The sequence below is a fragment of the Malus sylvestris genome, chromosome 6, assembly GCF_916048215.2.
Source record: "Malus sylvestris chromosome 6, drMalSylv7.2, whole genome shotgun sequence".
Lineage (NCBI taxonomy): Eukaryota > Viridiplantae > Streptophyta > Magnoliopsida > Rosales > Rosaceae > Malus > Malus sylvestris.
This window is the reverse complement of record NC_062265.1, coordinates 25,562,391-25,572,559: the sequence shown is the minus strand read 5'-3', so window position 1 is coordinate 25,572,559 and position 10,169 is coordinate 25,562,391.

Below are 10,169 nucleotides of genomic sequence, written 5' to 3'. Positions count from 1 at the left end.
AAGTTGTCCCTGAGCTTTTTAATGGAATGACCAAAATGTTGGATGGTGGATAATCTTAGGGACCAAAGTTATGTGTTATGCAAATCTCAGGGACCAATATTATATGTTATGTAAATTTTCGGGACTAAAGTTATGTGTTATACCCTTAACTTGATGGAGTTTTTTTAATGAAATTACCAAAATAATGGATGGTGGACAATCTCATGGATCACTTCTATTGATTTTAAATCTCAGTGACCAAAGTTATGTGTTATACAAATCTCAAGAACCATTTTAATTAAAAAATCTTAAATTGAATATTCCTTTAAGCAAACAAATTGCATTAGTGAATGACATAGCAGAAAGATGTTATTTGCTTACCTCACATAAATCTGTCTGTACTCCATAGTGAGAAGGTGGTCGATCTCCATCACATGCGTCAGCAACAGTTGGTGCATGCCGACCTGACAACTAGAACAACCAAACCCAACTCATTTTTTGGGGCTGAACATCTAAAACTCAACTCACGGAACGGAGAGACACGTACAGTTTACATCTGTATAACTAATGGTTTCCTTTGCATTGCCATATCTTTATAGAGAAAGGGCAAATGGTTAGAATAGACAAGGTAGACACATTTGTTACGTTATGTGAAGAGAGAGATATAAGAAACAAATGTACTCTATGGTGAAAGAACACATTTATGATAGCTTAGATATAAAGATATATTACATAATAAGAGAGAAAATAAACTATACTTCAACTAAATAAAAAAATAATTTATTTTCGCCAATTTAATATATGCAAAATACGTGAAGGAGAGATACAAGAAAAAGTTACACTCAAATGTACAACACACAATAAATTTAAATTCTGTATGGAATTTTGTAGTGTTGAACGTGAGAGGCACGTTTTAAACTATCGCGTGTACTATACCAGCAGCAGAAAGTGAGCTCACATGAAAAGGCAAGATTGATGCGAAATTTTTTGTTTTATTTTTTGTTCCAGCACGATAAAGATTAAAGAGCTGATGAGCTAAATCATGTTTCACAAGCTAAACAATTGCTCAGCGGAGCTTTATAATTATACAAGTAATAATTTGACTTTTACTTCTATAATTTTATGTGTATTTTAATTTTTTTTCTTCTAAACTTTTCACTAATCAAAGCACGGGTAATATTAGGAAAACCAAAATTTAAAATTAAATTTATAAAACAAATGATGTATCATAAATAAAAAATAAGTACGTTAATCAAGACTAAAATAATAATTCAAGGCATTACAAAATTTAACTTAGAAATTTGACCTCTCTAGCAATTACCCTTCAAGGCATATATATAGTTCTTAAACTAATGTGACAATTCTGGGGATAAAAAACATTTTCTATATAATAGTGCTTCCTCATATTCTATAAAAACGGATAGGGATCCAAAGCCCCGTTCACTAAACCTGCAAGTTTCCTTAGTTTTGCAACTTTTCTCTTCAGTCGTAAGCAAAGTGGCTTCCACAACAAAGCTACTGCTCACAGACCTCATGTCTGGTGTGAACCATGTCCCTTCAAACTACATCAGACCCTTCTCCGACCGTCCAAATCTCACTGATGTTCAGACATCAGATGCCTCCTCCATTACTCTCATTGATCTCAAGGACCTCCATGGCCCCTAGTACTCTGATATTATCAAACAGATTGGTCTAGCATGCCAAACTGATGGTTTCTTCCAAGTAAAAATTAACACACACACACACATATATGTATATGCTTGGGGAAATGATTTCGACACAGTATTATTTTTATTCTTTTGCATAACTGTTGCTTAATGCCTTTGTTTTTCCTTGTATATATATCCCACCACCTTATACTTAATTACATGTTTAGTCTGAGTACGTATATGAGTACTATTAGTCTTATTATATAAAATAACTAAATTATGCATCAACCTTTTTATTACCAGGTGAAAAATCATGGAGCTCCAAAGACAATGATAAAAAACATAATGAGTATAGCAAGAGAGTTTTTCAAATTACCAGAAAGTGAGAGGTTGAAGATGTACTCATTGGTAATTTGAAAAACTCTCTTGCTATACTCAACATGTTTTTTATCATTATCTCTGCAACTCCATGATTTTTCACCTGGTAATAAAAAGGTTGGTGCATAATTTAGTTATTTTATATAATAAGACTAATAGTACTCATATACGTAGTCAGATATAAAATAACTAAATTATGCACCAACCTTTTTATTACCAGGTGAAAAATCATGGAATTCCAGAGACAATGATAAAAAACATGTTAAGTATAGCAAGAGAGTTTTTCAAATTACCACTGAGTACATCTTCAACCTCTCACTTTCTGGTAATTTGAAAAACTCTCTTGCTATATTCAACATGTTTTTTTATCATTGTCTCTGGAACTCCATGATTTTTCACCTGGTAATAAAAAGGTTGGTGCATAATTTAGTTATTTTATATTTGACTACGTATATGAGTACTATTAGGCTTATTATATAAAATAACTAAATTATGCACCAACCTTTTTATTACCAGGTGAAAAATCATGGAATTCCAGAGACAATGATAAAAAACATGTTGAGTATAGCAAGAGAGTTTTTCAAATTACCAGAAAGTGAGAGGTTGAAGATGTACTCAGTGGTAATTTGAAAAACTCTCTTGCTATACTCAACATGTTTTTTATCATTGTCTCTGGAACTTCATGATTTTCACCTAGTAATAAAAAGGTTGGTCATAATTTAGTTATTTTATATAATAAGACTAATAGTACTCATATACGTACTCAGATATAAAATAACTAAATTATGCACCAACCTTTTTATTACCAGGTGAAAAATCATGGAGTTCTAGAGACAATGATAAAAAAACATGTTGAGTATAGCAAGAGAGTTTTTCAAATTACCACTGAGTACATCTTCAACCTCTCACTTTCTGGTAATTTGAAAAACTCTCTTGCTATACTCAACATGTTTTTTATCATTGTCTTTGGAACTCCATGATTTTTTAACTAGTAATAAAAAGGTTGGTGCATAATTTAGTTATTTTATATAATAAGACTAATAGTACTCATATACGTACTTAGATATAAAATAACTAAATTATGCACCAACCTTTTTATTATCAAGTGAAAAATCATGGAGTTCCAAAGACAATGATAAAAAAACATGTTGAGTATAGTAAGAGAGTTTTTCAAATTACCAGAAAGTGAAAGGTTGAAGATGTACTTAGTGGTAATTTGACAAACTCTCTTGCTATACTCAACATATTTTTTTATTATTGTCTCTGGAACTCCATGATTTTTCACCTGGTAATAAAAAGGTTGGTGCATAATTTAGTTATTTTATACCTAAGTACGTATATGAGTACTATTAGTCTTATTAAATAAAATAACTAAATTATGCACCAACTTTTATATTACCAGGTGAAAAATCATGGAGTTCCAGAGACAATGATAAAAAACATGTTGAGTATAGCAAGAGAGTTTTTCAAATTACCAGAAAGTGAGAGGTTGAAGATGTACTTAGATAACCCTTCTAAGACCACCAGGCTCTCCACTAGTTTCAATGTCAAGATTGAAAAACTATCCAACTAGAGGGACTTCCTTAGATTGCATTGCTTCCAATTCAAGACTTTGTCCAAGAATGGCTTAACAATCCCCTGTTGTTCAGGTAAATAGGTGGTGCTTCTTTTTCATCATCTTCTGTTAGTACTCAAATATTCAAACTGACTAACGTTATCTTATCAGACTTATATTTTTCAGAACCTAGATAGATATACTTAGTCTAACAAGAGCATATTATCCAAATTGAATTCATTAACTTAGTTAAATATTTAGTTAAATAGGGGTGCCATTTTGTAATCATCTAGTGCATAGAATTTCTAAGAGCATATTAAAAAATCTCCCAAAATATTTTCCATTAGCTAATTTATCCCTGTCACAGAGCGTGAAATCTTAAATTTTTTTGATCTTTGTTCTCACTTAATTGGTTACATGATGACAGAAATAATAGATGGTTGCATCACGCTTGGGATGGTTAAACTCATTTATCCCTAGCAAGGGAAACTTGTCCAAGTAGAGGAACAAGTTTTTGTGACATTTACATGTGTAAACTGTTAATTGAATTTGTTTGTACCATACTTGACCAATCCCGAAACTACCGAGCACCGATCAACGTTATACTGTCAAGGACCCAAAAGAATTTCCCTCCAATCAGGAGGCCAATCACAGCACGACATGTGTCGACATCAGAAGCCAATCATACCCCGACACGTGTTAACATCAGAAGCCAATCATAACACAACACGTGTCAATGTCAGAACAAAGCTAGAAACTCTCTTCTATAAAAGGAGATCATTCTTCCACAATATTTTCTAATGTCATTTGTAATAAATCATTCACTAGTACTCACAAAATGAGAGTTTGAACCTATGTACTTGTCTAAACCCTTCACAATTAATGAGAACTCATCTACTCCGTGGACGTAGCCAATCTGGGTGAACCACGAACATCTTGTGTTTGCTTCCCTGTCTCTATCCATTTACATACTTATCCACACTAGTGACCGGAGCAATCTAGTGAAGGTCACAAACTTAACATTTTCTGTTCTACCAAAGTCTTCATTGATTTTGTGCATCGACATTTAGTGCTGTCTGTGGGAACGACACTTATTCCCACTCTCTTCAACTTTGTTATGCTGGTTTCCACCATTCGTACACTCTCTTTTGACCAGACACCTCTCTTGCACCTGGTGCGAAGCAACGAAAGAAGGAACAAAAGAAGTTTTCTCTTCAGGCTAAAGTCGATAAGTTGGAGGCTTAGAACAACAAGATAGCGATGAAGAATAAGATCTTCTAAGAGCAATAATGAGAAGGTCTTTGAGATGCTCCACGAGGCTAGATATACCAAACACATGAGCTCCTCACCCCTATGGAAGTCAACCATCAGCTGGGTGCCCCCCAACACAGAGGGTCATTTGCCCTCGACATGGGTATTCCTGTTGAGGAGCGAGTTACTCATCGAAATGGCGACCAACATGAGACTTTTCTCAACCCAATTGCTTCGACCCGAAGCAGGAGGAGTGGAGGAAGGCACCTTCTTACAGAAGAAGTGGAAGGATCAAAAGTCGTCTTTTACGACTGTCGAGACTTCCTAAAGCAACGTCGAGACAATCCCATCCATGTAAGCTCGAAGATCAATGACCCAAGGATCTCTGAAAGACTTGGTCCCCTTCCATGTCCTAGGCCGGTTACCAATTTAGGGAAGGGGCAACAAGTCCTAGAGAAACATGAAGGTATAGGGGACTCATAGATGTTCCGACAGACATACCTTGGAAGTCAGCACGGCGAGTCCAAGGAAAAGTCACATGCTCTTGATCAAACCTTCCTATTTTCAATAAAAGATAGAGATTTACGAAAGAAATCTCCAGTAGTACATGACTCCACTTAGGACCTTCTTGTCATACAACTTCTTAAGGAAGTAAACAAGTTAAAGGCTGAACGACAAGCTGAGATACCTGATTGGAACCAACCTAAGCCTGGCCCTCTTATAATGAGGATCCTCGACACCCCCTTCAAGCAAAGACAAAGCAGAAGCTTAACTTGCAACTCTATATTGGAAATGAGGACCTAATTGAACACCTTAACCTCTTTGAGTCCACCATGGCATACCGGATGCACACCGACAAAGAGAGATGTCTTTTCTTCCCCTCTACCCTCTCTGGCGGAGCTTTAAACTGATATTGTCGTCTTCCACCTGAAACAGTAGACTCATTTGAGGAATTGAGGAAACTGTTTGTTTCTCAACACATTTTCCAGACTGATCGCTTACACTCTGCAGATGACTTGTACATTATTTGCCAGAAGCCAGACAAGTCATTACGTATGTATGCTGGCCGCTTCAACCATGAGTATTCCCGTTGTGCCGAGGCAGACGACAAGACTACCCTCAAAGCTTTCACGGCAGGCTTACGTGACTGTTTCTTTAAGTACATGATCAATGCCAACACTTAGAAGACTTACTCTAAGGTGATGGCGCAGGCTTATACCCATGCCTCCACCGAGGCAAGGACATACCAAGAGAAACCCTTAACAACTATCCTCTATCAGCAAATGGGGAGTGTAAGCCAGACCCACCTAAATGAGAAGACCTCAACCTTCCAAACGGCAGCGGTGCATCCCCCTGCCTTACTTAATACTTTGCCAAGTCAACAGACATATCAATCTCAGGGCAAAAGGAAAGATTTCCATCCTCAGCAGTCTCATTTTAGTAAAAGGAGTAAGGAACACTACCGCGATAACCAAGGGTATCGCCATGATAATCCCCGACCCCAAGCAGTCAACACAGTGGGTCAAGCACGTGTCAGGACAGGCCCTACCCCGAAATATGAGGCGTACACACCTTTAAATGCCACATGCGTGGCCATTTACACCAGCATAGCACACCTGATACCGAAGCCAAAGCCGAGGCACCCGAATTACACATGCGTGACCATTTACCCCAGCATAGCACACCTGATACCCATCCATGGCATGAATTCAATAAAGAGGTGATTTAGACAACTCGGTCCTAATCCTCTTACATTCCTAGCAATGAAACACTCGGGTTCAAAGCTTCAACATGAATGTTTTCAACATAAAACAAAGTCTAAGTATATGTCACTAAGACTATACAAATAAACGAACAGCTTCACAGTATATTTGTTCAATCATACATTCCAACACATTCATACATAAGTCAACCGTGCTTCGAAAGGGTTCAACATACTTTGTGTCATTCGACACTTGTTACAATATGCCTCGACTCCTTGCCCTTATTCTCACCAACCAGGTGATGAAATGTACAACCCGTACTCTTCTTCATGCCACAAACCAGGTGATGAAATGTACAACTCGTACTCTAATATCATTTGGCAACTTGCCACTCATGCCATCAACCAGGTGATGAAATGTACAACCCATACTCTCCTTCATGCCACCAACCAGGTGATGAAATGTACAACCCATACTCTAATATCATTTGGCAACTTGCTATTCATGCCACCAACCAGGTGAAGAAGGAACTCATCTTCGTGCCACCAACCAGGTGATGAAATGTGATGAAAGATGATGAAGGAACTCACTTTTGTACCACCAATCAAGTGATGAAAGCAACTCACCATTCATTCCACCTACCAGAAGACGAGTGGTACAACTTGTATATGTGAACTCTTAGCATTCACAAATAATAAAAAACGCTCAAGCTTGACAACTCAACAGGGGAGCACTTATGCCCAACAAGAGTTATAGTCACCAACAAAGTCTTATTGCAAGCCAACAACAACTTCAGTGCATGGCATACAAAGATCAAGCTATTCAGCCGTCTTGCATCTGCTTCAGACATTTCTCCTCTGTAACAATGCAAACACTACAACTCGTCAAAAGCTTCACACACTCTTGATCAAGACAGTGTAAAGCAAAACTAATTTATGGTGCCAACAAAAGCTTCATCAATGGAAGGCAACCACAATTCTTAAAAGCTTCACATACTCTTGATCAAGACAGTGTGAAGGAAAACCAATTTATGGTGCCAACATGAGCTTCATCAATGGAGGACAACCACAATTCTCAAAAGCTTCATACATTCTTGATCAAGACAGTGTGAAGCAAAACCAATTTATGGTGCCAACAAGAGTTTCATCAAAGGAGTTCAACCACAATTCTCAAAAGCTTCACACACTCTTGATCAAAACAGTGTGAAGCAAAACCAATTTATGGTGTCAACAAAAGCTTCATCAATTAAGGGCAACTACAACTCATAGAAAGCTTCCCACACTCTTGATCAAGACTGTTCGAAGCAAATTCAATTTATTGGTTCATCCAAACCTTCGACTACCACAAGATGTGGCTTGCATCACAATCTCTTACTCAACAGTGTAGAAGCAAAATTTGTATATGTTGTCTCTCCCACATTTTCAAATTTCTAGTTTCCAAAAAAAAAAAGCGAAATTGGGAAATTCAACAAATTTCTAATTTTCCAAAAAAAGAAAAAAAAGAAAAATTCAACAAAGCTTCACACTATCTTGATCAAAATAGTGTAAAGCAAAATCAATTCATGATACCCAACAAAGCTTCACCTACAAAGCTTCACCACAAAAGCAAAAGCTTCAACAAATGGAGGGCAACTATAAATTCTTAAAAGCTTCACACTATCTTGATCAAGATAGTGTGAAGCAAAATCAATTCATGGTATCCAACAAAAGCTTCAACTCCAAAGCTTCACCTACAAAAGCTTCAACTCCAAAGCTTCACCTACAAAGTTTCAACTCCAAAGCTTCACCTACAAAAGCTTCATCCACAAAATCTTCACCCACAAAAGCTTCACCTACAAAAGCTTCACCCACAAAAGCTTCACCTCCAAAAGCTTCACCTACAAAGCTTCAACACAAAAGTTTCATCCACAAAAGCTTCACCCACAAAAGCTTCACCTACAAAAGCTTCACCCACAAAAGCTTCACCTCCAAAAGCTTCACCTACAAAGCTTCAACACAAAAGCTTCACCTACAAAAGCTTCACACTCTCTTGATCAAGATAGTGTGAAGCAAAATCAATTCATGGCACCCAACAAAGCTTTAAGCTCAAAGCTTCACATACAAAGCTTCAACACCAAAGTTTCACCTACAAAGCTTAAATATATATATATATATATATATATTTTTTTTTTTTTTCGGAAATTCAAAAATTCGAAAATTCAAAAATTAAAAAAAAAATCGAAAAAAAAAATTGCCTATGCCTCATCTTCTTTGGGCCTAACAACTTTCATAACAAATATATATAAAGGATGAGTTTTGGGCTACCACTTAGAAAGGAAATACCACCTTTGTCAACTCTCTCGACCGGAGACTTCGGGGACTCCTACAATATGCTACTGCACCTTAATACTCGGAAGACTCACGACTAGTCACTAACTTGGATTTTTCAAGTCTCCAACCGAGAAGTTTTCCTCACTCGGGAAATTAAGGGAGCACTACCTCAACATACATGCTTCACTCACAAAGCTTCAACATACAAGCTTCAACAAAAGAAAAAATTCAAAGAACTTAGTGAAGAAGGCTTTGGTGTATTTAACACAATACGTTGAAATGAAGCAAAGCTTATTTATTGATATCTTCGATAAGTTACAAATATGTACATATACATGAGTCAAAATAAACAAACAAGATGGAGCCTTCACAAAGGTTACTCATGAGAAGTCTTAGTAGTCGGCAGAGCCCCAAAAAGAGAAGGCACCGGAGGGTGATCATTCGAAGCCTTAATACTGGACAGAACCCTAGAAGGAGGAGGTATCAGAGGTTGATCATTTGGAGCTTCATTACGCGATACAGCCCCAGAAGACGAAGGCAATAAATGCCTTTGGAACAAACCCACAAACCTTTGATGATCAAGTAAAATCTGATCATCAGATTCCTGCATCTAGTCAAGCTTCTTCTTCATGTTTGTAACATAGTCATGTGAAGCCTGTGCAACTGTTTATTCTCATGCTTGAGCCCTCTAATCTCCTGTTTGAGACTTATCACTTCAACCGCCAATGATTCAACTTGGCAGGTTCGAGCAAATAGGCGTTGGGCCATATTAGACACAGAACCTGCACACTGAACACTGAGAGCCAGAGAATCCTTAACAGCCAACTCATCAGACTGTTTAGAAAGTAGTCTGTTATCTTTAGAAGTGAGAATGTTCCTGGCCACCACCGCAGCGGTCATATCATTCTTCATCACAGAGTCCCCAACGGTAAGAAAACTAATAGGCAATAAGAAGGATGGGCGCCATATGTTGTTTTAAGGAGGCATGGCTGCCTCTTCACCAAAGTTCACGTTAAAACGACGGTCGAATGGGCCAGACATTGTCAGAAATGATGAAGGAGAAATAAGGTCCAATAAATCTCTGAAGTACGAAAATAAGGGGAAAATTCCTACAAGTAATACCTTTCTGAACGTACTTCTTGCACACAATTGGTGCCCCTATAAAAGAAAGGGTAACAGGGTCGTTGTTCAAAAATCGAAGAGGCACCACTCTCCGGATTTTGAGAAACGAATTTTCCTGAGTAAAATATGTCGACAATCTCCACACGCAACATCAGCTCATCGGGTACCATAGATAACTTTGCCAAACATCTCTGACAAACTTTAGATACATAAAATTTGAAGG